Source organism: Xenia sp. Carnegie-2017, unplaced genomic scaffold (assembly GCF_021976095.1).
Source record: "Xenia sp. Carnegie-2017 unplaced genomic scaffold, XeniaSp_v1 HiC_scaffold_6, whole genome shotgun sequence".
Taxonomy (NCBI): Eukaryota; Metazoa; Cnidaria; class Anthozoa; order Malacalcyonacea; family Xeniidae; genus Xenia; species Xenia sp. Carnegie-2017.
The window spans coordinates 6,441,064-6,465,360 of record NW_025813526.1 but is presented as its reverse complement, the minus strand read 5'-3'; the positions used below and the strand labels follow the sequence as shown (position 1 = coordinate 6,465,360).

Here is a 24,297-nt window from a genome sequence, read left to right as displayed (position 1 = left end):
ACTCGATGTGGGATTGTATGTAGTTATTGAACTTGTTGATTGGGCTGATTTAGGGTTACCACTCAACTTTTGTGCCACCTTAGTAGCAATTTTTTCCGCAAGTTCGTCCACATCAAATGGCAGGTCGCCTTGCTCACTTGATAAAATTGAAGGAAGAAAACTTCCAAGCGAGCTTTGATAGCTAAGACGGCTAGTGTTTGAAATAGAGGCAGCCTTACTCGTCTTACTTACTGCATTAACTCTCACAATCTCTTCGCTGTAACAATGAAAGTGTTAAAAAGCCAACATTAAAATTTTCTTGCAAACTGTGTGAAAAGTATATGTACTAAGAAATTCAACAGAAGACGTTGAAATACTTAATGATTTCATCGTTAATATTAAACGACTTAAGAAATTTGTAATGTAGAAATTACTTATCCGAACAAGTGAATTATTGGAAGCCTTGAACTAAAAAGTCAACACTTTCAACCACTATGGCATAAATTTCACAAAATATCGTGACAAAATGTCGTAAAATCTGATACTATAATGCAAGAAAAATGCCGTATTTCACTAACAAACCTCTCATCTTTTCATCGGTTTCCTCCCAACTTTCAGATTCACTGACACCAGAAACGATTTTGCACGAAAGTTCGTCAGTTGCATGTCCAGCCGTATCCTTACCAAGCTCTCTGAAACAATTTAATATTCATAATTTTAAAAAGCTATCACTGTATATGTAAAAGAAATGTATTATATAACATGTATGCAGTTTGTGATATCCGGTTATTTTATGGTTCACGCAGGGAATGAGCAATTTAGCTACCTTTCATCGACTTCCATAATTTCTATCCGTTCTCCCATTCCGTCGCCACCACACTTTTGTTGCACTTGGCTTGTACTGAAAATACAATTAACATAGAAAACATACACAATGTAAGTGCAGTTCTCAATTTGGGAATTGGGAACTTGATTTTCATTACCTAGCCGATTTAAGCATTTTGTACGCCTGTAGCGCAGATTTAGCAAGAGGGAATCTTCTCTAATAGCGTCATTTGCTAAGGTCTTTTCGCCCTTGTCGCTGTGAGTTTTAAATGGTTTGCTAGAGAGGACTTGTTCCCTCTAGCAAGCCAAAATTACGTTTGCCTAAAACAAAGTAAGCAAAAGCCCATTGGGGTTTTCTCGTGTCCACTCTTTGCTCGCTTTGCTTCTGGTCCTGTTTTCTGCTGCTTGCTATGTCTTTTAAACATGTTGGCAAACTGAAACTCTATAACACACAATTTTATGGTTACAAATGTGTCGATAGCCAATCTTGGTTGTTTACTATTGTTTTTATAAAACCCACTGACAATGTCATGCCACTTTTCTTTGTGACGCAAACACGATCACTCTTACACACGACTAACATTCTAACACTAGATAATTGTTCTGTTACCTTCCTTAGACAGTGTTTGCTGCTTATTTTAGCCACTGCTGCTGTCTCAGTTTTGCACAGCCACTACACAAGACCTGGGCACCAAAACCTTCATCATCACCTGCTGATGTTGAGCAAGGCGGAATTGCGTGGCACGTTTTTTTGCAAACTTTGCAAAAATGGCTTCCACATTCCTTCTTGCATGAAACGCAAACTAGTAATTAGGCAACAACAATGAAAACATAAGTTAAGATAATGTAATGAACGTTTTTGGTATCAAAGGCAAGCAGCACTAGTTTTAGCAACACACAAATGTTGGTTTGGTACTCTTAGTGAGAAGTGAATATTGTCGAGGAATCACCGAATCAGCTCCTGCAATCAACCAATGGCTGATATATATTGTGTATATTGTTGTTAGGAAAATTTTCGGCTATTGTAACGCGTGAATTTACCTGATTTAACTGCTTGAATCTCAGCCATCTAGTAAAAATAAATAAACAATTAGATAAAAATGTTTGTCAAAAAATCTCGCTTTATCACCAAACAATAGCGAGCTAAGCCCTGTTAGTTCGTTAGCAAACCGGTTTTAATTATAAATTGCTTCATTTATCAATATGTTTTATGTAAGGATTGTGAATTTTATTTGCCTTAAATGTATTAAAACATGCTTTGTAGTTTGTAATACAAGAAATCCTTTCGTACCACTACTTTTAGGTTACACAAAAAACATAACTGTTAAATAATAACTTGTTTCCCGGGCGTTTAGTGTTAGAAGCGTTAATGCTTTCAGAATTTTTATCATTTGTAATTTTGTATCAGTACTTTTGATTTTACTAAACCATTACGTGTACTCACCTTACAAATTTGAACACCCCAAGTTGGTTTAATTAAATATCACGTATCACCGTAGAATACACCGAAGAATCGATATGGTTTGCCTTGAAGTCACTTAAAAAGAGAAAGCTCGAAAAACGAAAGCAAAGAATGTGTAGTTAATCTGCTCAGATATCATATTTCTAGTCATCAAACGCTTATTGGCTTACCAACCAATTAACGGAACTTGCCTGTCAAAACAGCTTGTAAGATTGACATTCAACAGGCAACAATTTTTTTCAACGGAAACGCAAAGTCGCAAACGCAAAGTCGGAAACGCAAACGCAAACGCAAAGTCGGAAACGCAAAGTCGGTGAACGCAAAGTCGGTCATCCAATTGAGGACTAGGAAAAACAAATGCTACATAACGTTAGAGAAAAAAATATTTCATAACATTAATTTCATTTTAAGCTATCATTTATAGATAAATGTCCACACATTGAGGAGGAGATTGAAGACAGACGTCGATATATTGGGGAGCTGATTGTGGATAAATGTCCATGTAATCAAAAGAAATGTGCTTGCCACTTAAAAAACACGGTACGTAAAGGTATGGAAAAGTATGTCAATTAATGAATAATTCACCTTTTCTGCTCTAAACATTCCCGTCCACTTACAACCCAAACTTTTGTTGCGGCAATAACAATGTTGGTCCAAAATTTCACGGTTACAAAATCTATCTGGGAATATATCTTCGAGAGTAAGTACAGTGCCGTCTTCTGGACACTTTTGGTCCCCGCTATATTAAGTGAGAAGAATGCGTCAACAAAAATTGTATAAGTAGTAAAAGGGGTTTCCCCTTCAGCCCTTCCCAGCGTTACAGTTGTTCAAAAAGAAGAAGTTTAATGGATAGACGGACTAATATCGTAACAATTCATCCATGGATCTATCTAATTTTGAACTTTATTATTAAAACCCTGAAATGTTTAAAATTAAAGAAGTGCCGAGTTTCATACATCCCCTAGTAAAATAAGGCTCATACGTATGTTTTCATCAAGAAATGTCTAGCAAGGTTCATTTTAAACTTATGTTTCACGAAGAATTGTTGTACATGAATATCGCGAAAGCTGCGATGAAACTGTCAAAATTGTCATCATTTCTGTTATTGAAAATTTCTGAAAATGTATGAGATTCCAGCGCCTACATGCAATGTCATGAGAGTGATCGTTGCCGTATTGATCATTTTCCTATCACGAATTGCTAAACGTTTTTAATATTACTACACGATACAGAAGTAAATCATTTTAGCATGAGCATTTTCGGAAAATTTTTCTTTATTACGATACTGTATGAATTTAAAATTAATTCAAACTTACAGCTTGACTGTTAAATTGAAAAGCGGAAGTGTAATAATTTCGATTTAATATTCCAACTGACAATTTACCAAAGCACAGCATCAAATTTTCTCTTATACGAAATTGCTCTTATAATTCATCACAAAATTTTTAACGCCTAAGCGAATTGTTGAAACTTAGTTACTAAAAAACTGGGGAAAATACAGGGATGTGTGGTTTATCGCAAGGGCAAAATAATCATACTTCTCAATAACATTTTTAATGCAACTCTCGCAAAAACGATGACCACAAGAAGTTTGGTGCGGATTCCTCAAAGGGAGTTTACAAATTGAACATTTCAGTCGAGTATCGAGGTCTTGTAAATTAAAATTAAAAGAAAATGGATCCGTGCCTCAACAGAAGACATTTATAAAGACTGGCAAAAGGCTGAATATGAATTACAGTTCGTCCATGTACCTGCAAAACAGTGTCCTGCGAAGCAGGTGTACGTGGTGTCCTTAGTTGATTGAGGTTGCCAGGGGTAACAGAGTACTCTGATAGTAAAGCGTCGGATGCGGTGCTTTCGTCTTCGACGCTTGCACGTGCGCTCTCGCTGGCAAAACCCATCTTGAGGGCTTATAAGAAGTCACATGAACAAGTCACATGAACAATATATTGTAAAAAAAGGTAGTTGCAATAAAACACAATGAATCGTCGTTAATTAAATCCTAAATCAGGATTAAGGATTTAAGAGTAAATTAGGATTTATATTATGTATAATCTCTGATGATGGCTTTGGAATAACGTCGTGAATTACGTGTCCATTTACCTCTTCGAGTTTGGCATCCGAAACCTGCGGTTTTGGAATAACAAGTTTACTGCGCTTTTTGATATGGTCAGGATTATTTAACCTGGAGTAAAACAAAAACAGATGAAATAAAGAAAGACGTTCATGCCGTTCGTAAATTTACATAAAAGTTGCCGCACATTAAATGTTAGGAATTTTCCCGGCTTATGCAAACCTCGGAGAGTGTCGGAGACGGTTGTAAGAACTCTCGACCTTCGGTCCTGTCGTAGTTTCTTGAATTCAAGTTGGATGGGCGTCACGTTCTCATCGGAGGTATCGTAAAATCCTATAGGGAAAACACTGAACTGAATAAAAATCGCACGCCAACATGTAATGTTCGCACAACAACTGCGAGAGAGGAAGAGAACAAGAAAAAAAGAGAACGCCAAGAGGCTACGTACAGCTAAATTGCAAACTAGCTGTGTTAGAGCGAGGTTTGTATGATAAATTATAGAAACCAAGCGCGTAATTACCCGAGCGATAACAGCTTTAGGAAAAAACTTCGACTACGACTAAGATAAGGGTCGTAGCTAGAGCATTAATTAGGGATCGGGATCGGGGAAGGGTTAGGGATGGTGGTGGGGAGGAGCGTTAGCATCTATACATTCAGTTGCACCCAAACGATTTCTTTTGAAAGCCAAATCACTTTCAAAACAACTCAGTCATGCACAACTCAAAGAACATACACCCCCTCCTCTCAATTAGTGTTCTCGCTAGGGCAGTACGGGGCCCTAGTTAAGAGTCAGAAGTACGTCCATTTGGTGCAAAAGTACAGTTATGACTGCATCAAAAAGTAAAGTATTCTACACAAAACCATTGTTCGCTCGCACTTTTTTCCAGCAACACAGTACATTCAAATTTTGCACTTGTAGACAAACTCGCTAAAGAAGTGAATATGGTACCATCTTGATTTGACGTTCTACTGATTAAGTAAGCAATTACGTTCTCTACATCCCCGGTCGGCAAATGAAATTACACCTCTCGCCGAAACAAATTCCAGCTACGCATACCATAGCTTACGGTCTTACGATGCCGAGAAGAGCTAAGATCGATTACTTACTGAAATTAGAGGCATTAAAATTACACAGGTTTGGTGGGAAAATATAAGTGAAAAAGAGAAAATGCTCAACATACAGATGTAATTGAAATTTTTCAAACAACAGTTCTACGTGTTAAAGTGAATGGTTTGAGCCCGGGAGTACCGTTACATGTTTGTAGATGTAGATCGTTTTCCAGGTTAGTACAGTCCTGCAGCATCAACAAACTTCTAATGAATACTCGATGACAAACCACCCTCCCTGGAGAACTTCACTTTTTTATACATACCGGGAGCTGGTTTTTCTCTCAAATGGTATTTCGGCATTGTAGTCAACACCACGCCTTCTCTTTTTGTGTTTCCTTATCTTTGATACAATTGAAAACAAATAATCATCGCGCCTCGTTATCGTACAAACCACGGACGGATTTTCTTATTTTTTACAGGAGTGATGTAAAATATTTTAGAGGGGACGACGCAAGACATGGTAAGGGTGTGGATTTTAGGGGCAGTCGAATCGTGTAGCCAACAAAGGTGGAATAAAAGTTAAAATATTGAGCAGAAAATCTCATTTCATCAGTACCGTACAGCTGATTTCTTTCGCTAAAATTTATAGGGCGGTTAAAATGTTTCATAGAAGGGCGAAATCTGATATAAGTGGAGAACATACCCCCAAACAAGAAAATCCGTCCAAGGTACAAACAAGAAAAACTGTTTAACTCAATTGAACTCATAGTAAATTGGTCGTACATTAGTAATACTTGTATGTATAGGAAATTACTTGTTCATGAAAGCATGATGATTTGGAATGGAAAATAAATGGTCAACTAATGATCATTGCAATCATTACTAACATTTTTTTGTTTGTCATTTTACCAGCAGACAAAGGACGCGTGACTGTGGTCATGGACAGGAATGATTACTTTAACAAAATGGACACCCTTGTTAACGACAGACAAACGTACGAACAACTCAAACGAGACCCAACACCATCACTAGTACGCAAACTTAACAGCAAGATCTTCTCTATGAGAAAATCTAACATTATATATGAACGTATTTACTATCGACTCAGATGTTCAGTACCACGACCACCCAGACTATACGGACTACCAAAACTTCACAAACCACAAATACCCATGCGACCAATTGTATCATTCTGTGGTTCGCCTACTTACGAACTTTCAAAGTACTTGACTAACATACTGCAACCACTTACAAACAAATCAAAACATAAGCTACAATCCACTGAAACTTTCATTAAAAAATTGAGCACTATACAAATACCGGACAACTATATACTAGTGTCTTTTCATGTGAAATCACTGTTCACCAGTATTCTAGTTAATCTGGCACTTACTTGTACAAAAACCCTCATTACAAACACCACGGACGTACTGCCATTACCGACAGAAGACATTATGGAGTTACTGGAGCTCTGCCTCACCTCGACTTACTTCCAATACAAAGGAACACACTACAAACAATTACATGGGACGGCAATGGGCTCGCCCGTTTCTGTTGTAGTTGCTGAAATTGTAATGCAATCTGTAGAGGAACGGGCGCTCACGACTTACAAACATGCACTACCTTTTTGGTTTCGCTACGTAGATGACACAATCACAGCACTACATGCAGGCGACATTAATGGCTTTCATACTCACATCAACAAACAGAACAGCCACATACAATTTACCAAAGATGTCGAAGAAAACGGAACTCTTTCTTTTCTCGACTGTTTGGCAAAACATGACAATCAAAAACTGCGAACAACAGTTTATCGCAAGCCAACACATACTGACCGACTACTAGACCAATCATCTTACAACCCTACATCACACAAAGCCACCACAATCAGAACATTAACAAGACGTGCACAAATCATATGTGATTCACCGGACGCTCTACAAAATGAAAACAACTATCTGAAACGTGTTTTTGACAAAAACAACTATAACTCTGACTTTATCAAACTTAACACTTACAAACCTAACGAACCCAACGAAACGAACAACTCAGTGACAAGTACGAAAAAGCAAAAGATTTTTATGAACGAGCGATAGAAATTCAACCAAAACAATTGGAACTGACCATGTTAATGTTGCGACAACGTACAACAATCTGGGTTCGGTTCACGATTGTATGGGAGAGTACGAAAAAGCAAAAGATTATTATGAACGAGCGATAGAAATTCAAACGAAAGCATTTGGACCTGACCATGTTAATATTGCGACAACGTACAACAATCTGGGTTTAGTTTACAGAAATATGGGAGAGTACGAAAAAGCAAAAGATTATTATGAACGAGCGATAGAAATTGAAGCGAAAACATTTGGACCTGACCATGTTGATATTGCGACAACGTACAACAATCAGGGTTCGGTTTACGATAACATGGGAGATTACGAAAAAGCAAAAGATTTTTATGAGCGAGCGATGGAAATTCAAACTAAAGCATTTGGACCTGACCATGTTGATATTGCGAAATTGTACAACAATCTGGGTTCGGCTTACAAAATATGAGAAAGTACGAAAAAAAGTTTTTATGAACGAGCGATAGAAATTCAAACGAAAACATTTGGACCTGAACATGTTAATATTGCGACAATGTACAACAATCTGGGTTTGGTTTACAGTATGATGGGAGAGTACGAAAAGCAAAAGATTTTTATGAACGAGCGAAAGAAATTGAAACGAAAGGCATTTGGACCTGAACATGTACTGCAATAAAATACAACAATCTTCATTTGGTTATAAACAAACTATAGATATTGAAACTGAAGCATTTGGACTTCTAATTATCTTTTATTTGCTAGAAGCTAAAATTCTCCTGTCTTTGAGGTAATGTGCAAGGAGATAGAAGAAGAGGAAATGAATTTGAAGCTCAATTTCAATAAAGAAGAAAATCAATTTCTCTTTTCATTTTAGGTATTTCTTTTTATACTAAAGCTGATTAAAAACAGTTGTATTGTAGATTTCTTTTAACAAAGGTTCAAATAACAACAGGGTTATATTCATAAAAGGTATAAATACATTATTGACAATATTCAAACATTTGTATTTTCAAGTTTTTAACTGTCATTTACTTACTGGAACAGGTTTTTTATTAAGAAACCCGTATGGAACTATCAAAGTATATTTATGAGTTCAGTTTGCAATATCTAACTATTCACAAGTTGTGAAGTTCCTTAAAATGAATGCTGTTGGGTCATTTTCTTGTATAATGAGAGTAAATACTGATCTTACAGCAACCATGATCATGCAACATCCCTTTTTGAAATGTTGAAAAGACCACAAGATTTGCTTTACTATATAAGTATGAATACAGTCTTTTCTATATTTATTTCTATTCATTCATATAATTTACAAAATATACTTTCTATTTATGAGAATTGTAGTTATTTAAAAAAAACTAGAGACTTCTAGTCTTTGCATTTATAAATAAAGACAACTTTAAACATGTTTTATAGCATTTTTATCAGTTTATATCTTTCTGGTTTAACTCTCCCATTTATTGTTTCTCTTGTATCACGAGCAAACCATCCATATGTTTCATGGCAAACAAACAAGGATTATGTGGTTCCCTTAGTTAACATGCGACGCTCTAATGCTCAACTATCACGGATAAAAACATAATTAATCCATAGAAGTATAGCAAAGTTACGATGGACAGATGAGAGTTATTAAAGCTATATAACTTAAATTCAATTTATCGTATAAAGTACCTCAAATCCCGAGGATTTCTCGTATCGAAAGGATTCTAAATTTTGAAGAATCGAAACTAGAGAATTCTTAAACGAAAAAAAATTTTGAAACTATTTGCCATGAATGACATTATGTACCTGGGTAGACTCTTGACATAATTTCTTCTCGCTGGCCTCCCACTGACAAACAATTTCAGGATCGTACGTCACTAACAAACAAAATAAATTCGTATTTCCTTGGATGCAAATTGAATTGAGAGTTTGGTTAGGCAAAAAGAAATCTTAAATACTTTTCGGCCACAGAAAACATAAGAAATTTCTAATCTACCAGAACTACTTACCAGGTAGTTCGCTAAATAAATCCTTCATTTCTTGTTGCGTTTTAATTTTAAGTTGTAGACATTTTTTAAGCTTCGACGTTAACGATTTTCCTGAAACAAATCATATACAAAAAATTAAAACAATTAAGGCGCAACAAACAAATAAAAACATTTTCATTGTGTCAACGCATAGTTACACATAAAGCAATGACAATATTCAAGCACCTGCATTGCTAAAATTTCTTCAAGGTAACTGAAGAAGCGCGTCTGTCAAAAGATCTACTCTTCTACTGGCAGACATCTCCTTATTAATTGCTGAGAACCCACGAAGGTAAGCCTTTCAATAGCCTCACCATCTGTAAGACCAAAACCATCGAGCCTTCTAGGACTGAATTTGACCTGTTTTTTTGAAGACACTAAAAAATAATATTTTACCTACGGGGGCTTTTAATCAAGGAAGAAACCAGAGCAGAAAAGATTGTCTTTCTTCAATCGCTACATCATTACCCGGGGATGTACTTTTCTGGAGGGAGGGGGTGCTCTAGTTTGGATAAGATTCTAGTGGCTGCTTGTTGTCGTAACATGCAAGACATTTTTCGTTAAATTTTGTTTCTTATATACAATGATTGGAGATTTTTGAAATTGTGCTCCATAAACCCCAATTACGATCGCTTGATGGTTTGATATACATAAATTTCTTAGGGAAAATGCTTTATTCATTACCTGGCATGAAGCCTTGTGTCCATAACAATGAAATATCGGCAACGAAATTGACACTTTTGACAAAATGTCATGCCTCTTGTTTGCCTAGAACGGTACCAATTTATTCAAAGTTTAGTTGGTGAATGAACTTGTCCCACATCATACATGCTAACATTAAAATACCTTTAAATGTGAGGATAATACACATCCAATATCATACATTATTTTTAAATCAACACCAGGACTTTGGTCAGCATCTTTTAAAATGCTTTGGATTAGGAACAGCGAATACAAAATTCTGAATACTGACAACTCTAAAATAAGGTGGAGCACATTATAGATTAGCGCATATATAACAATTGTTTTATTACTGTAAAAGTAAACATGACAGTTTACACAATCAAGTCATAGACCATGCATAAGAATGATAAATTAAAGGAAAAGAAAAAAATTGGCTGTTTGTAATTTTGATTTTAAATCCACGTAGCTACTCACGTATGTATCAAGGCCCATGGACCTGCATGAAGCATAGACCCACTTTTCTCAGGGGTGAAGCATGCCCAATCTTTTACTCTTACAATGCAAATTTGTCAGCAAAATTGTTAGTAATTTCTTTAGAAAATCAAATCCATTCATTGTTTTTTCAGTGATTGAATACAAAAATATTTGCAATGTAAAAGTAAAAAAATGCTGGCTTTGCCATTGCTTTTAAAGTTTGTTTTCAAACTATTCACTCCCCCCCTTCACAGAATACTTTTGAATAGGCTTCAAAGTCCTTCATAATGCAATAATTACCTCTCCTACTTTGTTATTAGACTTGCTATAATGATCAACAAAATCATCTACTTCATCCTGATCAGCAAACTTAAGGCAGCCATGGTTTGGGACGGCAAAACTATTCTCTGCCAGCTTTTTGCGAGTTAGACCAGAGCAAGCATCCATGGAATGAATGGCCACACCTAACTCACCAGTCTAAAGCAAACAAAGCTCTTTAATAAAATGAAACGAATTTTATGGTAAACATGTATAACTTCATATTTCACAACAACTTTAAATGTTCTGATAATATATGTGACAAAAAACCTATAATTTAAAATAGTTCACAAAGCAAATAGTAGAAAAAAAGAAATCAAATACTGACTTGTGGGCAAAGAGGGCAATTTCTATAATCAATCAGGTCTTTCTGTATGAACTTTAATGATCTAAAGTCAGATGACTTGGTGTTTGAAATATCTGACAAAAAAATCAAATTCTTCAATGATATAATATATACAGTCAAACCTCTTGTATCAAATGACCCTGTACTAAGCAGATACTGTGTAAAATCCAAAACTTAATCTCATATAGCTAATAATAATGGAAGTATAATGATGAAACCTCAATCAAGCTGACACTTTCAATAAGCTGACACTAGTCTGTTGTCCAATGGTGTGTACTTAAAACAGGTTAGACTGTACTCCTCTACACATATAATCTAACTATTAGGTCTACAGTAACTGTAAATAGACTTTTGTTTTATAACATATAACATACCTGTATTCATCGAATGATCCATTGTTTAACACATTATATATGTTTTTGACCTTAACAAGAATAAAATGAACACCTAGTAAACTTGTGCATTTGTTTCAAAAATAAAATAAGGTTGAATACACAATGTCATAAAAGCAAAGGAAACTTCATGTATAATTTGAATGTGCTCTTACCTTAAGTATTTGAGGCAAATATGCATTATTTATGTTGTTTGTAAATAACAGTGATTCAATAAAATTTTTCGCAAAGTACAACCCATCTATTTCCACTGTTTGATGGGTAGACTATCATATGGGTACAGAATTCAGGTTTATGAGAAATACATACCAGTCTAGGTAGCATTTCAGGATATTCAACGTCAACAGTGCTGCAAAATTTGTGCAAGGATACATGGCTCTTGAGCAAGAATTTTTCAGCAAAATCCATGAAGTCAAAGTGAAATGCAATTTTGGGTTTAGAAGATGAGCCTGGCCACAGCTGGAGTTTAATTAGTTTTTCAGCATCCTTAATACACTGACAGAATTAGACAATTTTTAAATGCTGCCGACCTAAATTTTGTATGAGATTAAAAATTGGATTATTTGATATGCAAATAATTAACATAGAAATTATTGGCCTAAATGAAGCTAATACTTAACAGTATGACTAACATATACACATTTACATGTAGTCAAAGTCAAAATACTGTCATTGTTGCCATACTGTACCTTTTCCATCCACACGTATTATAGTACGTGATTGTGTTGAAGAGCAGTTAGCATGCTGACTGTCCCGTCATATACCACCAAAACGTAATGGAACAAACATTTCACAATCAGTCTAAAGAGTAGTTATTTAAGCATCAGAACATGTATACATTCCATAAGGCACCATGCACAGCATATAGCAGCATATCCTTCTTGAAAATGATTGATAGTTTTAACAAAATACTACAGATTAAGTTACTTTAGAGTTAAGACATGGTTGTAAAAAATTGCCAGCATTTGATGAATACTAGACCTTAACAAGCCAAATTCCAAATGTAAAAAGCAAAAATATTTCATCTGAAGAATTGACTTTTGGAAATAATCACCTAGAATTGCCTTCTAATAGACGACTTAACTTGTTTATGTTTTGCTGGCAGGCAAATTTTATAGGGATTCATCTGTGCCGCCAGAAAGAATTAAGCTTACCTTCCATGCTTCAACCAAATGGAAAACATTCCTCGTTCGATGAAGGGTTCCGCACACTCAAAACAGTAGAACTGTCCGTGACCGCTACATGGTGGTAGCCTTATAAAATATGAAGAACCTCTATTATTTTTAGAAAAAACTAGGAAAGTTTTAAAATCTTAAATTTTGGATGGTGTATGTGAAAATTTAACTCTTTGTAGTATTTCACCTGCGCGAAAAATCATGATTCTTTTGATTTTAAGTAAAATAACAATTTGGCTGGTCGCCTAATGCCCGCTAGTCACCCACATTATAGATATTATATCTGAGCTCAATTAGCAAAGCTTTATCGTGCCTTTTGGCGCTATTGCTCTACAAGTTCTTTGTGATGGAATCTATTCGAATTAACTGATATTTAGCAAAACTATTCTTGCATATACACAACTTAAGATAAAAAAAAGTTGAAATGTTTGAAATTGGGGCGTTTCTAAGAAGAAGTATTGCCAATTTTTTTTCGACTAAGCTGAAACATAACGCAATTTATCATGAAAAATGCTTTACTAATTCTTAGATGTGCATGCAAGTAAGGATAAACCAGAAAATAGATCTTATTTTTGCCAACTTAAAAAATGATATAATTATTAAGTTTTATCTTTACTAAGTTTTATCTTTACGCTGTTGACAGCTCCTGTATGTTTGTTTGTCAAAGCGAAAGACGTTGATTGCTATTAAAGAAGAAATATTCTATAAAAGTCACGAAAACGTCTAAAACTTCAACTCCCTGTCTCACAAATGAAAGTATCAAGTGTAAAGTAAATATTGACTTTTTTAATTACTCGTGTATCTATTATATAAAAACATGCCGAATTTTTTTTTTTTTTTTTAATTCACATTTCTTTACAACTGCAGCAGTTGACAACATAGATCATAATCCCAGCTCCACAAGTGCACAAGACTCTTTCCACGGTACAGCAATTTCGCTCGTGCAGCATCCAACAGTTCATGAAAATGGTGAGAGTAGAGAAGTAGACTTATTTGATTCGTCTATTTCTAGTTCCAAAGAAATTTCACAGCTTCCACCATCATTTTGTAATGTCCCACCAGTGACTCTAACATGTGGCGAACTTTATGCCCCTCCTCTTCATACCGTTATGCAAACTGTGTCTACCACCGTCAACAAAGGCAAGATCCGGAGGAAGACTGGCTTGAACATGTGCGACATCTCGTTCAAAGGAAGACCTGAGTAAGGACTACACTTTTCATGGGCAGCATATCAAGCGTCAAAACGTCGTCAACCTCTTACGAACTGGCAATCATTGCACTTCTCCCAATGTTTCGGGAGAATGCTCATTCATTGCGATGATATTACATTCAATGAATGTTGTTAAATAAGCTGTTTGTCATGTCAACTACTCTCAAACTCCAGTTATCGCCGTAGACCAGCCCCTATTTGCTTAAGCCAAGCAAATTCAATGGACTCTTGCAAACAGTCATGGAGAAGATAAATTTGTGGTAATGTTTTGTGGCTTACACATTGAGATGACAGCTTTTAAAGTTCTAGGGAAATGGCTTGATGGGAGTGGCTGGACCGAAATTTTGACTAACGCGTGTATAGCTAACCAAGGTGTTGTACAGTCAATCATCGCTTGCAGTCGTGTGGCAAGAACAAGACGCGCACGTCAAGTTACAGCAGCCAGTCTTTACTACCTACAACAAGATGCCTATAAGGAGTATCTCATAAAAGTTGACAATGGGGAAGCTAAAGAATTCCACATTTGGAAAGAAGATATGTCAAAGGATCATCCTCAGTTTCTGTATTGGACCAGAGTTTTGGAACTAGAATTACTCTGTTTACAACTAGTGCGATCATTTAGGGAAGCTAATTTCTCCTTATACTTCAGGTCAATTAAGCAACTTGTCCCGTGGATGTTTGCTTTGGACAATGTTAATTATGCTAGATGGCTTTCTGTCCATATCCGTGATATTTCGGAGCTTCAATTCAAACACCCTGACGTCTTTAACCACTTCTCTCAGTTCTCGTTTGTGGTGCATAAAACGAAGAAACAGTTTTCAGCTATAGCATTAGATCATGCTCACGAGCAAGTTAATGCAGTGGTAAAGGGAGAAGGTGGTGCTGTGGGACTAACCGAAAACCTTTCAGCTTTAAGGAGATGGATGATTGCAGGTCCAGAAATAGCACGAATAATTAGGGAATTCGAGATGAGTACACATGTAGACAGTCAGCTACACCATGAGCAAACTCCATCCATTCAAAGAGAATTTTATAAAGATGTCTCAAATGTCGTCTCCAATTTTCAAGCGATGGGGAATCCTTTTGTAGAAGAGAGCGAGGACCTATTTGCCATCCACACAAATGACGTGATGAACAGTTCCGTTGTTGACACGGTGAAGAATGTTGTAACCCTTGGAGAAGAAAAATATCAAGCATTTGTTAAAGAAAGATTTGTTGAGAGAAGCAAGAGTATTACTAAAACGTTGAAAAAAAATAATCTGCCAACGTTTAAAACAGGAAGAAAAAGAGTTTCATCAAAAAGATAAAGTAAATATACAAACTCTGAAACTAGACTGTGCTTTATTTTCAAGATTGTATATAGCAAGTCAAAATCGAAGTGGTGATCTCGATGATTTCTTTAAATATGAGAACCAACCATGGCCACCATCTCTCTCACAAGCAGGAAGTTTAAGTACTGGTAATAAAGCAGACTTGACAAAGTGTATCGAGCCGACTACCAAAGTTCAGTCACCAACTCCCGATGTTATTATTTTAGACCGGACTGTTGTTGTTCAAATGATTTCACCTGGAACTTGGGAAACGTTCGAAGAGTACGCTCAGTTTGCTTTCATTCCTTATGTGTTAAAGCAATTTCAATCAGCTAAAAGAATTGATTTAGAGTGGGATGTATACAAAGAGGATTCGCTGAAAGAAACGCACGGGAGAAGAGAGGCTTTGGTCAACGCCACAAGGTTTCATCGACAGCACGTATCCCTACTGACTGGAAGGGCTTCCTGCGTGTAGGTGCCAACAAAATGGATCTTTACAATTTTTTAGCGCAGAAAGTTATTTCCCTAAAAGAACCGAAGTATCAATGTTGGAACCATGTAATCATGAAGAGGCTGACACACGATTGATGGTGCACGTGTTAGATGCAAGTGACTGCGGCCACCAGAGGATTGTTGTAAGAACAAATGATACTGACGTATTGATACTGGCCATTTCAATGTGAAAAACATCAAAGCAGAAGAATTATGGATTCTTTATGGCACAGGAAAGCACTCACGTTATATTCCCGCGCATACAATTGCATCGATTATCGGACCTGACAAGGCATCTGTTCTACCGTTGTTTCACACTTAAACGGGGTTAAGGTTACTGTTTCCTTTTTTGGAGGTCGAGGAAAGAAAACAGCATGGGATGTATGGAATGTATTTCCAGAGCTAACATTAGCGTTGCAAGAGCTAAATTTGTTGCCATAAAGGACTGATTGTTCGTCCTTGCAGGTAATTCAGAAACCGCCAAAGGCATGTATTATCTATCAAATAAGGTCTCTATTATGATTCATATAATGTTTTGCAGGTGATTGAGCGATATGTGGTCCTCTTATGTCAATGAAGCTAGACAAGAGTTGTTTGCCAAAAAGTCCTGAACACTGGATAACATTCCACCAACCTAAGAAGTGTTGCTTCAGCACACCAAGCGTGCATTGTTGCAAGGTGGATTTTTCTGGGGGCAGTGCTGCTTGAAAGAGCAGGTTATACCAACTCCGTTAGGTTGGGGCTGGTACCGTGTTGAAAATTCTTGGTTACCAAAGTGGACAAATCTCCCTCAAGTTAAAGATGCCTGTTATGAACTTATTTGTTGCGGATGCGAAAGTTCATGTTCTAGTCGTTGTAAATGCGTCAAAGCACATTTAGTTTGTACTCGTTTGTGTAATTGTGGGGGTGATTGTCAATAACATGAGGGCATTAAAATTATTTTAATATTACTGTTTTAATGTAGAATATTTCAGAATGTATTGCTCAAAAGCAAAAGTTGTAATATAGTTTTTTTATCGTCTTTAGCTGTTGTATAAGAATATACAGGGAAATTGTAGATTTCTCTGAACTTTACTTTTTTTACTACCGATGACGTCATCAAACACGACATTCGCAGAACTCGTTTTAAATGTAAAATATGGGCTGGCCCTATATCAAAATTATGTGTTACTAGGCATAGTAAGAATGTGAGAAAGTTTCATACTTGTATCATCAAAGTGAAGAATTTTGTCATTAACAGCTGGACTATTACACCGATTTAATACATCAAGTCGATGCCTAGTCATATATAGGCCGTTGTTTGTGCTATACGATAGCATGAAAAGGATCGTTGTATGTCGTGATAGTGACAAATAGTGCCATGCATTCTATAGATGAATAAGGCCATCGTATGTAGCTCGTCATTGTTGTGTGAGAGCGTAATCCAATGAAAACAGAAAAAAATTCATGTCAAATTCCGAACAATAACTAGTTGCTGCATGTGTAAGACCAAAATCATCATAAAACAAAATATTAAGGAAAAGATTGCTGGATCACGATCCAAGTCAAGCAATTAAATGTATTTTTGTTAACATATATTTTTTGAAAACAGTACTTTATCTACAGTGTTACAATGCTGGACTTCAAACGTGGATTCGCTTCGGTATCAAAAGTCTAAAAAATTTTTATTTTTTGAAGGGGTTAACCGTCCATTAAACTGATTACTTTACTTGACAAAAATATTAACCTGACCTACTTTATCAAAGTCGTACACAACAAAGCAAATGCCGAAAGGTGTAAAATCACGCAGCTTATCGAATCCACGCTTGCACAAAAAAATTAAGACAAAATAAAGATTGAAAATTTACACTTTTCTATTATTGGAAACTTTCAATGCAAGTGTAAGTAAGAGATGATGACATTTACATTGAATATATCTTCAACACTATAGACAAACACATATTACTTATATAAAACATGAAATTTCAAAACAAAATGAAAACAATAAAATACGAAAGCTTGAGTATGACTTAACCAAAGGCCGTGTCGAAGAGTTGAAAATCAAATTTTTCGAAAATGGGTGTGGTTATACGGCGTGGTCTTCTGAAAGGAACTACACCCACATGGTTATTCAACACAAATAAGATTTAGTTTTTTTTTCACGCTTACGTACATGTTTAAACAAGCCTTATTTAGCCGAAAATATTACTTGAGTGTGTCCCACGCCCGCACACCCTGTCCTTCGTAACGGCCTGCGGTTAACTATAAATATAACTATACACTAAACAAAATTTACGTACATTTTACATGTACATGCCTATATGGTTTTTGTTGTGTTTTAATATCCACAACTTTACCAAACTGTACGAGAGCTTTAAAACCTGTCAAGAAACTTAAAATTGATGTGGAAGTAGCTGTAACTAATTATGCAACATGGTTTTCAGATCTCTTACAGTGTGATCTTCGAACAAGAGATTTCTATAACATTACACAAAATTTAACGCAAATGTTCGAAAAGTATTTCGGTCCTTAGGTAACCTGCTGGATTGAAGCAGGGTAAGATTCGAAAGTAAATGCACAAATTATTTTTTTAAGTTTTGGCAAAATCGGGTCACATTATTTTTTCAGAACTTAGCTACGCTACTTATCATAGTATCATCAAAAAACAACACAAAAATTGCCGGATATGTAGCGAGAATTAGTTTTGCAGGATCAAGAACACTTCTCTTCAATTTCCTTTGAGTATGGATGTGATAACATTATGAGAATCTTCAATTTATGAAATTTTTTCACATGGATAATGGCACGTTGATGTAGGCTTTAGCATTTAAAGATAAAGCTAAACGTTCGGGATCGACGGAAAGTGCTGAAGACAGAAGACGATAACTATTTTGTTAACTAAAGCAAATTTCTTGTACAATTTAACAAGTCTTTCCTCATAGTCGCTTTAAAATTTTACATTCATTTAAATTTAAAACATTTAACCAGGGATAAAACAATGTACAAGATCGCTATATATGAAATGGAACGTAATCAGTATTTTTCTTATGAAATCATTCTTACAGTTTACATACACCAAATCATATGTGTGTTAAAACTTTATGGAAAAATAAAAACAGTACAAGCATAAAATAAAAGTACTTAATTCAGTACTTATTGCGTAAAGAAACCAATCACAAGAACGCCAATTAATTTCACTGGTAACTGCTAATGTAATGTTACTGTTACGGGCTGTGTGAAAAAAAACACGAATAAACAAAATCTGCGTGGTGATAGTTTTTCAAAATAATTGATATAAGAATTTTCGATGTCAATTTGGTATGTTTATTGTTTAAAAGTTAAGAAATATTTTAAAATATTTTTCATCCTGATTAACCCTGCATTCTTTCAACAGGGTTATGCTAACTGAAAATATTCATGCTAAGTTCAAATAAATTCATGCTAAATTCAAATATATTCATGCTAAGTTCAAAAATTCTCATGCTAAATTCAAAAATTCATGCTAAGTTCAAAAATTCATGCTAGGTTCAAAAATTCATGCTAAGTGCAAAAATTCATGCTAATTAAGATTCATAGTCTACCCGCAAACACACCTGAAAATCGTGAAATACTTCGATGGATGAAACACTTATTTTTTCTTTGTCCAGCGATCTTAAATTGGCTCGTTTATTACACAGGACATCAAAGACCTGTGGTAAAGATCACAACAGTCCCCAATAAAAAAGTAGAAACAGTAAAAACTTTCCAAAAAATACAAGGAAAGAATGATGTCTTGTTGAACATCACATCAAAATGTTCAACATCAACAAAAACGCTTGTATTTCTACAAATGTTTTTGGCTCCACACAAAACAATTTTTGATCATGTGACGATACTTCCTTCAGGTAATTTAGCCTTATCAGGAATTTAAGTTGAATGATTTTGCTGCGCTTGATAAGTCCTTTAGGCAATTTACTAAACAATACTGTGTGTCGACTGCGCATACAAATTGGATGGCATACAGTTCCAATAACGAATCGGTGGACGCATAACTGCTTTGCGTTAACGCGCAAAGGAGAAAAAACTGCAACACAAAGTATAGTGCAATCAAGATAATTTTTTACAAAAAAAACATAGAGCTTAACATGATCGATCTGACTTTTGTGGACTGTAACATACCCACAATTTGTGGGCATTGCAGTTGCTGTCGCAATTTATACATATTGTATATACTTTCTATCTTATTTGGTATAATTTTGTCGTAATTAATGTCAGAATAATCACCTGAAGCTTACCCATTTCATTGACTTATGGCAGGATTGGCTCTCCAAAATGCTACCCTCTAATTATCCTTTGTGCGAGACAAGATTTTCTTTCATTCTGAACTGCAGTGATTGATGTCTTTTTGGAAAAAGTAATTCGAGCGTTGTACCCAAATAGCAATATTTTGAATTGATACACCTTGATGCGAATGAACTAGAGCTCAGGTTGATCAGGAAAATTTAAAGCTCTTATAAAAAGTTCAAGAACCTGTGATAAATGCTAAGATGCATGTAGTTGTTGTGCTATTTACCAATAATACAGAATGTAGGAACTCCAATAATGATATAGATATTGCCTTGAAGAATAACTATCAATGATGTCAGATTTAGTGAAAATCGTTAATGAGCAAAAGTCAAGATTGCAAAATCAGGATCATGTCTTTGTTAATTTTTAGTATAGGTCAATTTTCATACTAGAGACGGATCATCTGCATGGAGGAATGATCCGTCTAACAGATTATACGTCTAAGTATAAACACGAGACGAACTATCTATTAATAAACTACACAAATTCCAATTTTGCCTTTGGAAGATTTTGGAGCGAGTTATGAACTACGAGGTATCATTTTTTCCGTAGTTTGTCCTCGTTTCACATTTGTATTCACAGAAGGATGATGCGTCAAGTCGAAATACCCGTGCAAATTCGTCTAAATAAACAAACTACTCAAATAATTCGTAAGCATCTTGACGGATGATCTGTAAGTTTGCGCGTATATACACACAGACGAACTTGAAGACGAACTATGTTTTGCTTGCTTAAGTTTGTCCAGATAGAAGATCAGTCGTTAGCATAAATCTGGCCAAGCAGTAACTTTTTTACACCACTTTCAGAAAGACACTAATCTAATCCAATTATAAACTCCACAAGAGTAAAGCTCCTTCAGCCCTTCTGCTTCCTACGAAACTATGACGTGATGAAATACGTTTGAAATAATCGTTGGATCAACTCGAAATATAACCTGGACTTTTACAGTTTCGTCACCCATTGTATGTCGGGTGTGGCTTTTCTCGCCCTATGGCTCCTCAACTAGCAGAAAACTTGCAAAAACGAATGATGATAACAGAGTTGCATATTATCATCATGAAACAAACTTAAAATTTCACGTTTATACACCATCAACAATAGAACTAAAAAATATGGATACACATTACAAGGGGATACACATTCAGCACTGAGAGAACGTGTCCACAACGAGCTAATAGATATGGAATCCAAAGGAATAATTAAGAAAGTGAATGAGCCGACAGCATGGGTCAACTCGATGGTAGTTAATGAAAAACGCTCTGGAAAGTTACGCATTTGCATCGATCCACGTGACCTCAACAAAGCTTTGCTCAGAGAACATTACCAGCTTCCCATCCAGCAAGAGATTACCAGCCGTTTGACCAATGCCAAATTCTTCAGCAAACTGGATGCAAACTCGGGATTTTGGCAAATGCCTCTTGACGAGGAGAGCTCTTACATGACGACGTTTAATACGTCATTTGGTCGATATCGTTTTACTGTAATACCCTTTGGAGTAATGTTCGCACAAGAGGTGTTCTATAAAACAGTACACGAGAAGTTTCAGCATCTACCGGGATGCGAAACAGATATCGACGATATACTAATCAGGGGACGGACAATGGAGGAACACGATCGCAATCTGGAGCGTGTTCTCAATCGTGTAGCAGACGTCAATATGACACTAAGCAAGGATAAGTGCCAGTTTCGGCAAACCGAGATAACATATCTTGGAGAAACGCTAACAGCATATGGTGTCAAACCTGATGAGAGTAAGGTTGAAGCAATCAAGAACTACCTCAAACCAGAAAACAAGAAGGACGTCCAACGATTGTTGGGCATGGGTAATTTCATCGCCAAGTTTGCACCAAATATTTCGGACGTCACCGCTCCACGGAGAGAGCTTATAAAGAAGAACATTGAATTCCACTGGCATGAAACACATGAGAAAGCATTTCAAGATCTACAACATTTACTAACTCATCCTATTACTCTCCGTTATTACGATGTAGCAAAACCAGTGATACTCCAGGTCGACGCTTCACAGAATGGCCTTGGAGCTGCTTTAATTCAAGACCAGGGTCCAGTAGCCTACGCATCAAAAGCCATGAATGACACACAACGACGTTACGCACAGATTGAGAAGGAGCTGCTAGCTGTCGTCTTTGCCTGCAAACGCTTCCATCAATATGTCTACGGTGAAACCATAACCATTGAAAGCGACCATAAACCCCTAGAAGTAATATTCCGAAAACCACTATCTCAAGCACCCAGTCGCCTCCAGAAAATGTTGATGCAGCTGAAATCCTACGATATCAATTTGGTGTAAAAGAAAGGAAGCGAAATGTACATAGCTGATGCGCTCTCGCGTGCATTTCCTCCCGAGATTATACATGAACAATTTGAAGACATCGCGTCAGAAAGATTTATCCATCTGATGTCATCAAAGTCTTACGTCACAGACCGGAAACTTCAAGCTATCAAAGATGAAATCCGCAAAGACAAGACGATGCAACTCTAGGTACAGCAGATACAAGACGGATGGCCACTTCATAAGATTTTCATACCAACTGAGTTAAAACCTTATTATCCATACCGTGAAGAACTGACAACGGAAGATGGTCTTATCTACAAGAGCCACAACACATCCTGATTCCACCAACATTGCAAGCTGATACACTCCAGAAACTGCATCAATCGCATCATGGTACTGAGAAGACCAAGAGACTGGCTAGAGAGAGCATATTCTGGCCAGCATATTCTAGAAGAGCTAGTGTCAAACTGCTCAACATGTCAGTACTACGCAAATGCCAATCAACGAGAATTCACACGATATTCCCAGTCGTCCCTGGCAAAAAATTGGCTCTGACCTTTTTGATTGGAATGGAAAACCACATCTAATAGTTGTTGATTATTACAGCCGGTATCCCGAAGTGGCTGAACTTCGAGACACGAAAGCACAAACAATTATTAACAAGACAAAGTCCATATTCAGTCGTCATGGAATCCCAGAAACTGTAGTGTCCGACAATGGCCCACAATACTCGTCGGAAGAATACAGATATTTTGCAAAAGACTATAATTTTTGTCACAACACCATAAGTCCGAGATATCCACAGTCTGGCGGATTACATGAGAAGACAGTGCAAACAATGAAGAATATTCTAAAGAAATGCAAAGCCAACGGCGAAGATCCATATCTCGCGTTGTTAGATTATCGTAATACTCCTATTGACGGTGTAACTCCGGCGCAAGCATTAATGAGCAGACGACTTCGATCAACCATTCCCACCTCTCAAAGAAAACTTAATCCAAAGCCCATCAACCGAACTACGTTTAAAGCAGCACGTCAACATTGATTATTTTCTCGGTGAAAATAATCAATGTATTGTGGAACACAGTTTTATAACTGTCATTATATGAAATGCCTGATTTTGTGTCACCGTTTGAAGTTTCATTATCAAATATTTGTTCTACCTCAGTCACAAGTTATAATATCTGTCATAAATATTACAGCATTGCTTCTGCACAAAATATGCAGATACAAAGTTATGGAGAAAAATATAACCATCTCTAACATTGTCACAGATATTACGAGTTGCGTAACAAAGTGTTGATGAATTTGAAATGCATTTGTCAAAACAAGTGCATGGTAACGACCAACTGTATCTTTCAGCACAGATTTTGAAATAAATATTATGCTTAGTAACAATTTAATAGAAAAATCATCTGCGCGTGCGCTCGAGCATGCACAGTCCACTCGACTAATTGTCCATAGTCATAGCAACGACTAACTGGTGCATTTGCACTAAATTCATGGCAAATAGCTCACTTAGTCGCAAATTATCAAAGAAATCTTCTGAGCATGCGTGGTAATGATGTCAATCATACGACAACTTTCGTAATACTTTATATAGTAGGTGTCAACTGGCAGTGGAAGCTTGGTGCGATTAAGTATGCAGTGGCTTAGGGGCCCAGACTTCGGTCGCGCTCGCCTTCTCCCTGCGCACCCCGAGCAAAGCCTATCCCAGGCGATCTCGGGGCAGAAGCTTGTTATATTGGTATTCCCAAATAGGATAACGTGGAGAGGTCGAAATATCCTACCAAAACGTTAACATGCGGTGTG

At 36.3% G+C, this 24,297-nt stretch overlaps 3 long non-coding RNA genes across 3 annotated transcripts; all 3 read right to left on the bottom strand.

Moving 5' to 3' along the window:
- Positions 1 to 583: 583 nt before the first annotated feature.
- LOC124458331 lies at positions 584 to 1,008 on the bottom strand. The gene is made up of 3 exons (XR_006953133.1): positions 963 to 1,008; positions 806 to 880; positions 584 to 671 (listed from the first exon to the last, which is right to left on the bottom strand). It is a non-coding gene; the product is annotated as an uncharacterized LOC124458331 (long non-coding RNA).
- Positions 1,009 to 1,475: 467 nt separating this feature from the next.
- LOC124457780 lies at positions 1,476 to 2,504 on the bottom strand. The gene is made up of 3 exons (XR_006952793.1): positions 2,249 to 2,504; positions 1,846 to 1,873; positions 1,476 to 1,607 (listed from the first exon to the last, which is right to left on the bottom strand). It is a non-coding gene; the product is annotated as an uncharacterized LOC124457780 (long non-coding RNA).
- A 14,942-nt stretch (positions 2,505 to 17,446) lies between these two features.
- On the bottom strand, positions 17,447 to 23,817 carry LOC124457410. Its single transcript, XR_006952566.1, has 2 exons — positions 21,935 to 23,817; positions 17,447 to 21,710 (listed from the first exon to the last, which is right to left on the bottom strand). It is a non-coding gene; the product is annotated as an uncharacterized LOC124457410 (long non-coding RNA).
- Positions 23,818 to 24,297: the final 480 nt, after the last annotated feature.